General features: G+C 42.9%; 1 protein-coding gene and 1 long non-coding RNA gene across 4 annotated transcripts in view; one reads left to right on the top strand and one right to left on the bottom strand.

Moving 5' to 3' along the window:
* Positions 1-16453, top strand: part of LOC119476233 — a 480685-nt gene that overhangs the window by 255571 nt on the left and 208661 nt on the right. The gene's annotated exons all lie outside the window — the stretch shown is intronic.
* The window catches only part of mafa (v-maf avian musculoaponeurotic fibrosarcoma oncogene homolog a (paralog a)), a 94785-nt gene that overhangs the window by 43493 nt on the left and 34839 nt on the right, over positions 1-16453 (bottom strand). For 2 of the 3 annotated variants that reach the window (XR_005203972.1, XM_037749571.1), the window contains one exon: positions 14846-15117. The exons of the other annotated variant lie outside the window; for it this stretch is intronic. The gene's annotated coding sequence lies outside the window, so the exon portion shown is untranslated. Of the gene's footprint in view, positions 1-14845; positions 15118-16453 lie in introns of those variants that run through there. 3 annotated transcript variants of the gene reach the window in all.

The raw sequence follows: 16453 nt of genomic DNA, 5'->3' as shown, positions 1-16453 counted from the left end.
CAAACATAGAGTGCAAGAGAGAGAGAGACTGAGAGAGCTATACCGAACACATCAATCAAATTGGTGCCACAAAACTCTGGCTGCTTTTAACCCTACAGCTATCTCCCCCTCTGTCTCCACCCATCCATCTATCTCTCCTCCTCCTCCTCCTCCTCCTCTCTCTTGCAGGACTGCTCAAAGTTACTGGTACACAGTATGCCAAGCCAGATGGTCAGCCACACGGTCGAAGCATGTACCACTCGGTTTCAACACCCCTCTAACAAACCCTCCTCCCAACTCCAGATGGCATGCCGTGCCTGCTTCTAGTGCCACAGGGGGACTGCGACGGTATCAGTGTGACTCAAGTCCCGCGGGGCATGGTCCGTCTGCATGTGTGTGTGTGTGTGTGTGTGGGTTGTGTTTGTGTGTGTGTGTGCCTGTGCGGCGTATATGCTTGTCCCTTAAGTGCTCTTGTTTGGTTGTGTGTTTTTAGAGACTCCCAACAATCAAATGCCCGTGTCTCGTGGGCTGCTGATTTCTCCCCTTTGGCCAAATCTGGCTGCTGTGGTTCAATATGGAGTTCCCTCACTAATAATCCTCCCCACTGAGCCTCACTGTTTAAGTAAGTGATTTCAAAGGGGAAAATGCAGCCTATGAAAACACCACTGCTGGAGGTATACACTACAGAAACAGAATATAAGGAAAATGTTCCTTTACTCTCTCACACTAGCCTGTCTAACAAAGAAATAAGCAGAATGGCAACTTTTGCAAAAAGCATTGATGACTGAAAATGTTTGTTTATCATTGTTATAGCAGTGGAACTGCTGGTAGCTTAAAAGAATCGTCTTCTGTCAACAACATTACAGGAAACTACATCTCAAGAAACATAACTAAACTAGTTATCACACTAAATCACCATACTATATGCTGAACCAGTACATGTACACTGTACAGGCATAGACAGATATGGCAGAATTACTGACCAAACTCCCCCTGGAGCTTGATACCCTAAAGCCACGTTTCCACCGCGGGACCAATCCCTTGGAACTAGGAACCTTTTGAGGAGCTCTTTATGTTTCGACTGCAAGGATCAGGGTCTAAATTAAGTTTTGGGGACATTTTACAGGGGCAATTTACCTCTCAAAAAGGTCCTGGTCGAGGGGTAGTACTCTGAAAGTACGACGGTGCTTCAGCTGTACCGCGTCATTCATAAACAAGGAAGTACTCTAGTATCAATTTAGGACCATTTTAGGATAAGGGGAGAGCATTTTTCTTATATTGATAACATTGAAAGTAAAGTTAGGCTCAAACACTCAACAGATGATTTACTGTGGAGACAGACGCTCTTAGTTTCATTTCATTCATTACATTCAACGTGCATCAGTAAATACTATGCAGCAGTAAATGTCGTCGCAGTGAGACTAAACCATATAGTTTTTTAAGCGTGTTTTTAGATGAAACAGGCGGGCACGCTGAACTGTAGGCTGCAGAGTGGGTTTACCACTGTGGCCACCAGCAGCCCTCGTCCCATGTCGTGTTGCTTTTTCATACGTCAGCGGACTAATTTGCCTAATCTTCGCAGGTCTTTAGACTGTGGTGGTAACGCAGACGACAGTGGGCTAAAGGAACATTTGAGTTCCCTGAAAAGTAGTTCCCGGGACTAAAAGTCTTTTGGTGGAAACCCGACTTAAAGAGCTCCCAAAGTCCCCAGCTTCACTGTGCAATAGTGGAGTATTGTGTTCATCCAGGCTTGTTGCTTGAAGCTTGTTTTTTGCTACGTATGATCTAACATTCATAGTTTGGTTCATAGGTTACCTGAATTCTTTATACTATTACTCGTGTGTGTAATACACTTGAATATTACTTCACCGAGTAGAAACTTCTCATTGTCGCTCAGATTCTTTGAAATCTGACTGCCTAACCATTTGCAATAAATGGTCAGTTTATCATCATAAGTATTTCTGTTTGGGGAAATTTGGCTAATGCATGTTTATTTGGGAAGCTGCACCATTTAACTAAAAACAATAAAATGATGTTGTCCCTAATGGGTCCCTGCATTGTTATCAAATATTTGAGGCCTGCTCTGTGTCAAAATCTAGTGATGAGGCACCTACCTTTTCTTCTTGATATCAATATGAAAAATATGATATATCAAAATCAATCATATTAATTTAAAATACCACAATATTGAGTATAGTTCAGCATAGGGTACAGGTTGATTCTGTGGCCCTGTGCAAAATATAATTTTCTGGGCATAATAGATTTTTGTCCCTTGTAATTCAGCTCTTTGTGCAGCACACACATTGTGCAGAAACATTAGGCCTACATTACATTGCGCTACATGAAAAGGAAACACACCAAAGGAGCTGCACTGTAGTGTTTGTGTTTATTGTTTAAATAGCAGGGACGGCTCTCTTCTGCTGTGTGTATCCTCTCGCTTCACCCTGCGAATGTCAAGGGGCTTTGAAAAGCGGCAAAAGGGGAAACCAGAGGAGGGACTTTGTCTCTGATCTGGGGAATATTTCCGCTGATCACCCTTCTAAATTAAAAAGCAGTTATGAATAATCCTCACTGGAGACTCTACTTAAATTAATGCCTCAATTAGATTGGGAACATTAAAGGTAGTAATGATTCCACTCCTCTGTATTGTAATTTAAGGCCTGCTTGCTCTTCAGCGGGAAAGCAGCTCTTTGCAGTGAATGTATTAGAGTAGATTAATGAGGGGAGGATATGGAGGTGGCTCTAGCAGCGAGAGCCAGGCCACTCCGCATCCTCTTTTCTCACACACCCTTAATGGCGTGGAAAGAGGAGGTTTATCAATCATGCAGTTTTTGTCAATCAGAGATTGCAGGATACTTTTGCCAGAAGTTGTATACATAACTCTTAAATGTAGCTTGGCAAGGGCACAATTCAGTCAGGACCATCACCTCTCTGTGCTGCCGCTGTGAGTCACTCCGTGGCTCCACCTGAGCGCTGGGGTGGGGTTGTAACGATCGCTGCGTGTAAGTGATCCATCCCTAATCGATCCAGACTGTCAGCATGGACTAGACATTCACCTCTGCCTGTTATCTCTATCTGTAAGGAAGCCTGCCTCAGTCACGGCGGTGACCACAGCCTAACCTAGCTGGTCAGCTCCAATCACAACCTGCTGTAGCGGAGATGAGTCACTTTTGACTCCCAGCCAGGTTCTTGTGGGTTCGGATCTGGGTCTGAAGTCGGGTTTAATTTAGGTGAAATTAACAGCGGAGGGATGTCGGCTGGCTTATATTGTATTAATAGGTTAAATCTATGGTGACCTTATTTTTGGTGAAGCAGCGTGATAATTGGAAGTCCTGCACAACATTGGGGATTACCATGTTTATCCTCGCATAATCCCCATAAACATTAAGACACAACAAGCTACATGCTGATTAGCTTCAGGCAAGAGCAATCAATCAGTGAGAGATAAATAGCCCCCTGGCTTTCTATCCACATGAAAGGCGGGTATAAGCAAATAGCAAATATCTCACTGCTCAGGACTTTACCACCTCTACAGGCGCCATGTGAAATGAATGAATACCTCCTCTCTAGTAAACGTCTACAACAGAGCCAACTTATGACAATAAATCTTTATATTATCGCATTTTTCAGTAATATTTTGGATGAAGTCCGTAACTTTAAATTAAAGTGGATTTTTTTTTTTTTGCGAGTATTTCAAATAAATAGTCAATTATTTCCATAACTCCTAGTTGACAATCAAAAGTGTAAACATTTATCACATGCCCCAGGCCTGTGGGTAGGGTGGGCCATTTTGCCATGTTGCATATTTGCCTATTCAGACGGGGAATGGGCAGAACCCCTCAAGCAGAACATATTCAGGGGGTGCGTTTTGAGGACTTCATGTTTGCAAATGACTTGCAGGTACACACATAAAACCCCCTACCTGCTCTCGATAAAGAGACTTGTTGAAACCCAGACAAGCGCGGCTGCTCAGCGGCTCTAACCAGATGCAGCAGGATGGAGGAGACAGGTTGTGTGGTGAGATGGAAGAAGGGAAGAGGGGGGTGGGGGGGCAGGCATACGCTCTTTCCTTGTCCGTGCGACGCCATGATAAGGAGACACTAGAGCTTGTTTACATGCGGCAATGGGAAAACAAATTGAAAATTCCTGCCGGGACGCAGATGCATATCAAAACAGGATTATTTTAGAAATAATCGCCCATGCCACAAACTGTCACCAGCTAATCTCCACTTTGTTAGAATTCAAATTACTTTCCCATGTTTACATTGCCATTACTGCAAGGGCAGGGACTAGGGACTCTATGGGGGCCTATTTGTACAAGAGTAGCAATAAAAAACAGATAAAATAAACTTTCCATAAATATTCCAGACCAGTGAGAATGCTCAGGTCCTGTTGGCGCAATAGGAATATTGAATAGGAGAAGCTTTTGGAATAATGGCGACTGAAAGCTGTAAAGCAGAGGCAGCAGACAGATTGGAACGGTGATGGTGTGTCAGACTGGGGATGAGATGGGAAAAGCCAATCAGAAGGTGGTCAGAAAAGCTGCTGGAATCGCCTCTGCCGACCTCCACCTGGCCGGGCCATGTCAGCTTTAGGCTCAGCACGGTAGAGCCAAGCGAATCTGGACTTGGCTAAGAAGAATAGAAGTGCATTAAGTTTGAACTCTGTCGGAGGCAGAGGCGTCTCTTGTCTCTGGATCAGGTTGCCGGTGTTTATCACTTCTAGCTGTGCTGGCACTGAGGGCAGACACACTATCCCTTATCCAGGGCTGTCAGTCAGCGGGCCGAGCCGTCTCACACACATATAGCCGCCCAGAGCATCGGCCTGCTTCAGCACTGGTGGGAGCCATGGAAAAACACACGAGGCTTATTGCCCCATATCCAACCGATCAATGGGGCTTGTCCTTAAGTGAGAACGGAAGTGCAAACCTGTGCGAAACAGTTCTCATGTATCAGAAACCCTGCCAAGTCATTACGATGTTAATTGTGAATATGCAGGTAAAAACAAAAAATTCAAATTTGCACTCAAACTTAATTAAATAAAAAAAAGCCTGCTCAAACAGTGTGATTGTTATATATCTGATTTGAAGCTTCTGTGCATGCAGACACAATTAGTCCCTCCTTTAAGCAGCATTAGAGATACAATCAGTTTGCATCCTTCTCTAAAACTCCTTTCTCGCGGTCAGAGTCTCTGCGCTAGTCTATTTGTTGCTTTGCCGTGCTGTCATAGAGGTTGGCCTTATGGTTCCCAGAAGGATAGGGGATGTGTCTTGTGGTGAAAACCACACTGTGTGACAGACACAGAGGAGACATGAGGAAGGCAGTTCTCATCCATGTTCACTGCAGCAGCGGTCACATCAAAGACTATTAACTTGTTTCCCTTTTGTTCTCCAAAGGCTCCGGCGTTCTTGTTCAAAAAATTCTTGTCAAATTCGCAAACAAATTAATTTACAAATTACCCGTTCAAAGTGTGCTTGTAAAAGTGACGTTTTTGAGGCTTAAATATTGCGCCGGGTGACCGAACCCATATTGATGGAGTTAACCCCGAGTGTTTGGTTCACAATGTGGGCCTTTTTCCTGTGAAGCAAAGCATGCAGTCTGAGAGGAGACACTGTGGTGGTGACTCGTATCCACGGCTCTGCTGTGACTTTGCTCTTATGTTCCCAGCCCTTGCCTGAGGCGGCAAACGGCTTTGCTCACTAAGGGAGAGAGGAGAGGGGGTGCGGCATGGGATGGGAGAGCAGACAGAGGTAGGTTAGATTAGGTTTGACAGGGTAATGCTTTGAAAAGGGGCCTGTTAGATGATTTATTCTCAAACACCTCTCCATAATGGGCCGGTGCATGTTTCTATTAAGGCTGATGGATACTGTGCTACGCTCACTTTCTTAGACACTCAGTGGTCTGCTGTGCTGTCTGTCTCTCCTTCATATCTTCAGTCTCTTCATCTTTTCTCATCTCAACTACTCTCCCACTCCCACAGAGATGCACACATGCAAGTTCTCGCCCATCCTCGTCCTCCTCCTCCTCTTTACTTTCTTTAACATTTCTCACTCATCAAAGATTCCCGACAGATATTTTGTCAGTTCGTTCAACTTTTTGATCCGTAACAGCAGAACAGACACGCAACATCATAACTCAGGAGACTGAGTTTTATCTGGAGCGCACGTCTTCCATCCTCAGACTCAGCGTGAGACTTAGCGCCTGATAGCTGTGTGTGTGTGACTGCTGCTGTGGCGGTAACTAAGCCAAAAGAGGCCTGTCTTTTTAAATTTTTTTACTTGTCGTCTCACCCTTCAGCTGCCGGGCTGCAGCGCTCTGTGTGGGAGTGTCGTGGTTTAGAGTACACCAGAAGTGGAGGAGGATGGAGGAGACAGTCAAATAGAAAACATCTCTGAAAGGGTGAATGAAAGATGATGGTTATACCGCAGATAGACTCCAGAAGCGATCGAAACCCTAAGCTGTTTGTTTAATCTAAATGGGAAGAGGACATACAAACCCATTCTCCACAACATCAATTATATATAGCCATGTGAAACCAACATCAATCTGTTTTCTAATATCACTACTTTTTATTGTTCTGTCTGTATTTGTACTTTAGCGTGCACGTCTCCTCCATTGAAAGCGTCTGCACAGTGTTACGGTATGTGTTCCCACTCAGTGTATTTTTGCTTTTCACTCTTTGTTACCTGTTTTCGTAACCATCTCTGAGGCCACGAGTTCAGAGCATGACTTCCTGTGACTGAGGCGGACCGCGCTGATAGTGGTTTCAGTTAAGTAGGGTCAAAGTTGACATAGGAACATTAGAGCAGCCAGTAAGAGGCACTGGTTGGACAAACCAAACAGGAAGCAGCGTTTCACTCTGTGAGGCTGACAGAGATATGGGTCTAGAGAGAACGACGATGGGGTTATGGTAAGATATGGATGCCTGCTCGAAGCCATGGCAGGAAGGAACAGAAATAGATACCATTCTTTCCGCAATGCTGGGAAGGTGCAGCTCATATTGAACAATCACGTTACCGAAGAAAACAAACACAACTGTAGGACACGAAATTAGACATTTGAGGGTACATTACTCACCGTGAGTAAGTAATCCTAATACTTCCTTAAATAAAAACTGGATATAAATACACTTCTGTTAAAGGTGATCACAGATTTCTTTTTCTCTGCAACCTGTGACAGATCAAGTCCACCAGCAGGGTCAATATTGACCATCTGCTGTAATCTGAGGATTAAAGAAACAGAGTAGAGCCAATCCTGTGGTTATACTTTATTTTGGTAATAAAAGTGGTGATTATTCTTTCTTTTCCGGTTGAGTCTCCCGGTCAGTCTTCACTGTATCGATTGTTTTTTCTGCTTTTAGTAACACACACTTGTGCATCCCCTAATATTATACACACACTTCCAAAATGAACAGGATGTTTTATTTTCATTTGTACACACGGCAGGAGGAGCCTCGCAATGTTAAGCCCTCAAATACTCCATCCTAATTCTCATGTATCAACATTTGTTTATGGGCTTGAAAACGGTGCCTCCGAGGCAATTCAATACACCCGTTTCACAAATAATACATTTTTAGAAATGTCAAACAATATGAACTATAAATAAAATGCCTTCCCAAAACACACACAAACGGCAGCATGCCAACATAACGGGATGCATTAGTGTTTTGTCTCTGAAAGCCTGGGTCACTATGTACTATTGCAATAAATCCAGTTAATTCATTGTCAAGACAGTTTGCCGAAAACCAACATTCATTATGTAAGCTCGCTCAACGGAACATGTCAGATGTTCGGAGTCTGTTAGTGTTTTCGTTTGCACAGCAGCAGCAGTGACTTTTCAGGTGGTGACAAATGATACGGTATCGGTGGCAACAGAAACTTCTCTACCCACCTCTCTCTTTTCCTTTTCTTGGCCCCCCACGGATGTAGGTTTGCGCCTGCAGGTGTGCACACACACACACACACACACACACACACACACACAAAAACACAAACACTATCCAGCATTCACACACATCTGTGAACCTCGGTGTGACCATCTTTACCACAGGTTATCTTTGGAACCCCCCACCCCCCAGGCCTCAGGAGCTGTTAGAAGCAGGTAAGGGAGCTGTGGTTGCTCTTGTTACGTGTAATATAGAGATGAGGATTTCAAACCGCACATCACTGCTCCACATGCTAATTTCATTCATTAACATTCCCAGAACAAATGCTGTTTGAGTCTTAAATACAAAGCTGTTGTGTTTTAAAGAGGAAACCTGATCGTAATCTGTGTGAATTCTAATCTGCAGAAAAAGCCGGCTTTAAATTGAAACTCAACTTGGAAAATTTGTAACAATGCAAACTAAATTAGGGCTGCAATTAACGATTATTTTCAATGTCAATTATTTTCTCAATTTATCGATTAGTTGTTTGGTCTATAAAATGTCAAACAGTGTTTCCCAAAGCCCAAGGTGACGTCTGCAAATGTCTTGTTTTGTCCACAACTCAAAGATATTCAGTTTACTGTCATAGAGGAGTAAAGAAACCAGAACATATTCACATTTAAGAAGCTGGAATCAGAGAATGTTTGCCTTTTTTTCTTAGAAAAGTTACTCAAACTGATTAATCAATTATCAAAATAGTTGGTGATTAATTTAATAGTTGACAACTAATCGATTAATCATTGCAGCTCAAAACTAAATACTACTGAACAATGAGAATAGATTGATTTATTTTTAAATGCACTTTAAGTTGAAGCTGCATTTTTTTTTTTCTAAACCATGCTTTAGCAGAGAGCGTGAGAAGCATGACAGAGACAGAGAAGGGGTAGGATGGTTTGAGAAAAAGGAGGATGAAGCGTGTTTCTTGGTTGGCTCACACACATTACTAGAAAACAAGGCTGGAGCGGTCACAACCCCCATACTGTGTTTTGAGGGAGGCAGAGTGTGATGATGATGATGAAACAACTGATGATTCACACTTTACTGTCAGAGGTTGTAAAGGGAACGCTCGCTCATACGCCTTGAACAACAGAAACAGCGTGCGATTGCACCATCATGGCTGACATTGACTCATATCTCCTCCACCGTGTCGCTCAGCCAGTAGCATTTAGTCATGACAACAGAGACACACAGCATTGTTTTTATATTAACATTTCTGCAGGATGTCTTTCAACACCAGTACCTCTTGTTCTGTTAGTTTTAATATGCATTTAAACTGTGACTTTGTAACTACTCTATGTATAGATGTAAGAGTGTGTGTGTGTGTGTGTGTGGGTGTATCTCAGTGCCTTGGAGTTGCAGATGGTGAGGTCTCTGTTCTCCATCAGTGGGATAGATGCACATGCAGACCTGCAGTGTGTGTGTTCCCATTGTGTCTAAACCTGTCTGTGCTCCTCGCCGTGTGTCTCCGTCTCCTCCTCAACCTGGTCCCATTAACTCCTTACCATGAGGAGGTTGGGACAATGAGGGTTACTCTATAAAACACTGTTAAACTTCCTGCCAAGTGGGCCACCTCCAGTCACAATGAAAGCTGGGAAAACAAGGGCAAACACACATAGTAAAAAATCATTGGCCATGTTAAAACGGTCCTCTGCCTAATGGTATTTGTTAGCGATTAAATGGGCAGGGTTTACCACCGGTCCATGTAATGGGTCTTAATAAGCTGCATGGGAAATTACAGACTTATTTAAAAGCAAGTTTAGGACTTACACTAACTGAAATGGTCCTGACACAGTAAAACTACCCATCTGCTACATCAAGCAGTGTAAATATTCCCAAATTATTTGGCAATACTAACTGACCATGTCACGTCTAAGCCAACCCTCTCTCCCACAAAATGACTTCCCCATACATCTAAAATGCAATATCAATTACGTTTCGAGGGAAACACATTTTCTCCGGGATTACATTTGCAGTTTTAAACTGTTTTAAACACTTGGTTGACATTGTAAATTGAAACAAAAAATGTAACGACACTACTTAGTTAGGTTTAGACAATAAAACTACTGGGTTAGGTTTAGTAAAAAGTCAAATTATTTAGTTTCACACGGGACATGAACAGCGGTCTCCTGGGGGAAAGTCCAGTATTAGTTAGACCCATCACCCACCGCTCGTAGTGGACTCGCTTGTTACTCGTTATTATATCACGTAACTTTCAATAACATTATTATTTCACATAACTTTCATTAACGGTCGCTTGATATACTACGTCACCTGATCTGCGCGTCATTCGTCGTACTACCTCACTTGCTGCAGCCGTCCGCGGACTTAAGCTTCAGTTATACTCTCCGCAAGGACGGTTGCACGGACATGGAATCGTGACGAGGAAACGTTAGGATCTTTTATACTCTGTCTGTTTCTCCTCCCGGAAAACAGACATTCTCAAAGCTCTTCAAAGTTCTCCATTTTCACAGCCCATCCACAACGTTAGAAAAATTTGGATATGCACGGACAGGCAAAAACCTGCCGCAAGGAATCCCTGCAAAGGGCCGTGTCTGCTGGTGTGACGTCACTTTGGCCGTGCGGACACTCGCGACCCTTGCGGATGCGGCAAGCATAAATCCCACTTTACAAAAGAATTGGTACGTCAAAGTCAAATGTGATCCACGGCAATACGTTTCCTTCCAATAATAATTGAGAATGCATTTTAGTTGTATGGCAATGTTACTTTTAGGAGACAGGGCTGGTGTTAAGCACATCATCTGATATCTTTGTGGCCTTTGCCTCGCTCTATGAGCAGTGTCCTGAAGGCCTGAGGACAGCGTGTGTCTTTCAGGCCCAGTAGTATCTGTCTAAACACTGATACAGCTCTCCCAGAGCTTCCTCCTGTCATCCAGAGACCTGGCTACTAAAACAAACACTGACCCATCCGTCTGTCAGCGACATGCCACAGGTATGTGAGAAGAAGGAAATCATCTTTTCTCCTAGTGTGCTCCTGTGTGCGCTTGTGTCTGCACATGACCACTTGTTTTTATTACATTGTAGTTGCCTTTTTGTGTGACTTTGATGCGGTTTACATTTTATCTGTTAAAGAGGGAAGTTCGTGGTAGTATGTGTATATGAATGCAGCTTTAGTTGGTTATAGAAGTAACCCTCTTTCACTCTTGCTACTGTGAATGGGAAGACCCTTCTCAGATAAGAATGAACTCTGACCAAACAGGCATCCTGTCCCTGTCCCCCCCATGCTTTTCTAACCCTAACACAGGGAGCAGCTGAGGGCCTGGAAGCCTGCGTGTCTTTATGGTTCCCCCTGGGCTCATAAAGCTGCCAGGCCCAGGATGCAGCGTACTCTCACTCCACCAACCATGTCACTGCCAGCTCCCTCCACATCAGCGCAGTCTGCTCATGTCAAGTGAGGAGCTGGATGTTTGATGGTTGTCTCTCGCATGCCGCTGGGTGTTAAGATAACAAAAGCAGGTAGTTTCTCACCCCCCTCACTCTGCAGCACCCCTCTAGAAAGCCACTTACTATTAGTCATTCCTGCGACAGAGAGGGAGGAGAGGAAAGGGTGAGGAGGCAGAGTAAACAGGGTCGTAAAAAGTATTAAAAGTAGGCAGACAACAAAAGGGTAATGTCCTTTTTAAATGTCTTTCAGTTTCTTATACGCGAGTCCTCCAGTGCACACCTTCTACTTGCAATGACTCCCATTTCCTTTAGGCCCGTCTCGGTGTCTTGACGCTTGATTATTTGTGTTTAGACTTTCTCAAGGGGGAAACAGGAGAAGCTTTGGCCTTCTAGGGAACTATCTCGGTTAGAAAGGAGTGTGTTGGCCATGCAAAGCACTCAAGAAACCCCTCACAAACTCCTTCTCAGATGAAGTGCCGAATGCTTGAAGGCCACGAGAGTAGAGCCAAGAGCCCAGAACAGACTCCCATGTACCAGGTTAAGTTACAGCACAACTGGGGACGGGCCTATACGCTTTCATCACACACACACACAAACACATACAGCGATGAATCGCACGCAAGCCTCGCGACCGCGAACTAAATACTTTGGTTTGGTTTTAATGAGTGTACCAGCTTCAAGCTTAAGCTGGAATGCTGTTGACTGACCAACTGAGTGGAGGATCCTATTGATAGAGACCTGGGTTGAGTTGCTCTCTAATTAGCAAGTAGGCGGAAATGATCTTACACAGGTACGTTGTGTATCCTCACTCTTGCCAGGCTGTTAATAGCTATACCTATGAAAAGTAATGTACTGTAATGCGTATATATCCCACAAAATCAATTTGTATGTAATCTACATAATTGTGAACCAGGAAGTATAAGGAGCGACGCCACATCCAGAATTATTTCAACACAGACCATCATCTTTTTAGAAAAGATAACTATTTTTTCACGTAACTTCCGTACTTAAGTTACGCTTCTTCCAGTGTTATTTTAAACCAAACCATGATCTCTTCCTAAAGCGAGTAGTTTTGTTGCCTAAACCTAACTAAGTTGTTTACTGTAGAAGTTTATTTTGAAAAGACTGGAGCGGAAATTGACACATGCGTCATGTGTTGCTAGACATTCGTAGGAAAGCGCACGAAAAATGAGGAACAATTTTTCGTAAGATATCATACAAACTGTTGTATGAGGATACATTGCTATTGCCATGATATTGAATGTACGCGTTCAACATTTTGTGTCCAAGGCACTCATTGAAAAATTGTTTTATCATTTACAGTTTATTCCTGAGTTATTTAATTAATTAAAGTTCAGTAAAATTAATTATATTCACTTCAACCAACATATTTCACTTGTGTGCATTTATCTGGGTATCTGTGTGACTCATAGGAGAAAGAAAGAGACCACATAACACACGCTTCGTCACAGCACGCACAAGCCAGAGGGTCATGTAAGGGGCAGTCATTCGTATCTATATGTTATCTATATTAGGAATCATATTAGTGTGAGTGTAACGAAACAAGGCACGGATTTGTTTTTTTGATTTGATGTGTGTGCACTGAAAACACAGCATAGGACACTGGGTGCCTGTACGATAAGCTTGCAATTCCGTAACTACATGATATATACAGTATCATCTCATCTTCTTAAGAAATACATAACCACACACCACAGTGAAAAAAAAAGGTTTTTGAAAGGGATTCTGTATCAATGTAAAAAAAAAAAAATGTGAAGGAAGAGAAGCTGTTGAAAGGAAAGCAGATGAAGAGGAGAGTTGAATTCAGGGAAAGCCTGTGTTCTGAGCCTGTGCTTGGCAGCATGTGTGATCAATATAAATAGCACGGAATGGGCTGTTATAAAATTGTCGAGAGTTGTAAATGATCCCCAAAGACAAAACTGGAACATAGAGGAGCACACACTCGCATCCACAAGCACAGACTTGCAGCCAAACATATATATCCAGTATGTGCCCCCTCCCATCACCACCACCACTTTCACACTCAAACACACACAGGCAGCTCATTTCTGATTGGCTGAGCAATCAAAAATATTATTACTGTGAGAGTCAACTCAACAAAATATGCTTTTCTTAAGCAAATTACTTTTTTTTTTTTTCAAGCAAAAAATACTTGGCAAGCAAGTGAACATGTATTTTTAAGAATGTGTGAATGCACGCACACACCGCTGCTTAAAGCTGACCCAAGGCAATACTTTTCCTTCAATAATGCAAACAAACATCTTTATTGCTTTGTTTGGTGGATGGCATGATTTATGAGAAAAACTTCCGATCAGCAGTATTTCAGTTGCCGTATACCAGGGGACAGTGAAAGGGCTGACTGTAGGGGAGAGGAGAAGGAGACGCTGCAGCCTGCTACCTGACACACACGTCCTGCACACGCTGCCCCTGCTGGTCACAAGTTGCATATTCAATTTAAAAATTAATTAAACAATTGTTTATTTTTTTAAACAATGGTAAAATAGTTTTCCCTTTTTCTTCTACTTCCCTGTTTAAACCCATTCATTTATCCCAGGTAAGTCGAGAGAAGGAGATCCAATGATTATAGGGACTTATTGTATTATAACTCAGCCAAAGATTAAAGGGAGAAACGGGGGTGGAAGGATGAGGGAAGGCTAAAGTGCTGCGCTTGCATTTCATACACACAAAGACTTTTTAATGCATATGCATCCCCCCAATTCGTCTTCACAAATGGGTGCACCTTGAGCGAATATATTCCGAGATATCTCCCCAACTAACTTTTGAGGTAAAAACAAAAAAGAAAAAAAAAAAAAAAAAGAATTCCGGCTGACAACAGAAGAGCGTGTGCGTAACCACTGGATGCACTCAATTCGCCAGAGCGCTCCCGGTGACGGTCGCTTACAGTAGCCGCGATTCGCCGGATATCACACAGACTGGCTAATGAGCATTAGCATTATAGCTAAGAGACGCACAGGTAAAAAACACAGAGGAAGGAACCTCCTGAGGATATGTCTAACTTTTTAAATCCCCCTTTTTTCCTCTCCTTTATTTTCCCCCTACGGACCATTAGCCAGTAGATCCCTCCCATCTCCCACCTCCCCGCTCCGCCTCCCCCTCCCTTTTTTCTTTCTTTCAGCACGGTGCAATTAGCGCTCTCATTGAATATTGAAGGTATGAAGAAGAATGGGGCTTTTTAGCCGTTTCTCTTCCGCTAAGACCATAGCTCCGCTGAGGGATGGCTGAAGGCTCCGACTAAATCAGGATGCTGAGCTACAGCAACAGCACTTAGAGCCAAACAATCACTGATCATTTATTTAGTCAGCCTTATTTATTCATCTCCGTTCGCTGTTGCTCAGAGCTGTGATTATTTCACTTAGGATTATTCTCATGTGATTCTCTCTCCTGGAAGCAGACAACTGGTCTGAGCGTCCTCAAATTAAAGAGAAACCTTAAGCTTAGTTTTGCCAATTCAGATGATTTTTATCACATCTGATTGTTAGGTGTAAAAAAATCCCAAACAAAAATTGAAGGAACCTTTATTGCAATCATAACCTTTTTATCTCCTTTTGTTTTTGCATTATATCACTCTGATCTTATTTTCTAAAGTGTGTGTGTTGTGTTAAAGAGAGCTTGCAGGATGTATCATATCTCTGCTTTGTGTAGTTCAGAACAGAGAGAATAGCCCTACTGTACTCAGTCGTGTTGTATGGAAGTTTGCCTGAGGGCTGCCTGTATGGCAGAGGGGCCAGCGCAGATCCGCCAGTAGACTTTCTCAGGACCCGACACACCAGTCTGCCAGCACAAAACACAAGCATTGTCTATAAACCCTCCATGCCCTATGGCCACATAATCAGACATGATCCTGATTAACACAAGCCCGCTCCAGCCATGTATAAACATCCACACACTGCATGAACACACACACACACACATGAAAACACAGACGTGCTTTCTCCGAGATCTCGCAAACACCACGATGATTCTCACAAATGCTAGATTACAACGTCTCACTCTCCCACAGTCTGATACCCGTACCCGGCTCACATTGCACTCTATAAATACATTAACAGTCTTAACAGGACTCAGTATTTGGTCTGGTATGCTGCTGAACTCCACCACTTGTCGGTTGTGGGGCAGATCTCCCAGGGCAAGGCTCTGTGGGGTAAGGATGGCTGAGGGAGGGTGGAGGCAACTAAATCCCTCTTGGATCTGTAAGTGTTTTGGACTTGTCACTATGAGCTGTTCTGCTGGCCCTGTGGATTTTTGTGACATCGACATTAACATATAATTATCAGGCTGTTCTCATACACTGTTTGTAGCTATACCTACCAAAAGTAATGTACTGTAATTTGTATATACCCCACAAAATAAATGTGTAACGTTAATTTATTTTTCACATAACTTCCGTACTTACAGGAACAATGTGTAGGATCTGGCGGTATCTAGCGGTGAAGTTGCAGATTACAACTTCTCCTGTGTGCCAAGCATGTAGAAGAACTATGGTGTCCGACACAAAAACGTGAATGACCCTCTCTAGAGCCAGTTGTTGTAAGAGTAGAGTACTTAGAGTATGTGTGTACATTGGAAGTGAGTGAGTAGTGAAGCAAGAAAGAGAGTGGGGGAGTAACAGTATCGACATAGGTCCAAGCAGGAAAAGTTGACAGAGATTGGTTTGTCCGTTCTGTATGACTGTAGAAACAGCTCATTCTAAGGTAACGAAAACTCAGGTGATTGTACACAAAAGAAAAAACATACTTATTAATATTATATTCCATTTCTGCAAATAGATCCCCCTAAATGTTACACACTAGTCCTTTAAGTAACACCACTTCAGCAGTTATTTTCACCCAAACCACAATCTTTTTTTAAACCTAACCATGTCGTTTTGTTGCCTAAACCTAACCAGTTGTTTCCTGTCAAGACGGAAATTTATATTGAAAAGACCGGGGTGGAAGTTGACACGTGCGTCACGTGTCGCTGGGCATTCGTAGGAAAATGCATGAAAAATGAGAAATAACTTTTCTTAAGATATCACACAAACTGTTGATATATGTTGATTTATTTGTAGCCTACTTAGATTTGGTACTCACTGCATGTACACTTATTTTGATTTTACTTTTAAACCAAT

Source organism: Sebastes umbrosus, chromosome 2 (assembly GCF_015220745.1).
Source record: "Sebastes umbrosus isolate fSebUmb1 chromosome 2, fSebUmb1.pri, whole genome shotgun sequence".
Taxonomy (NCBI): domain Eukaryota; kingdom Metazoa; phylum Chordata; class Actinopteri; order Perciformes; family Sebastidae; genus Sebastes; species Sebastes umbrosus.
This window is presented reverse-complemented; position numbering and strand designations above follow the sequence as displayed.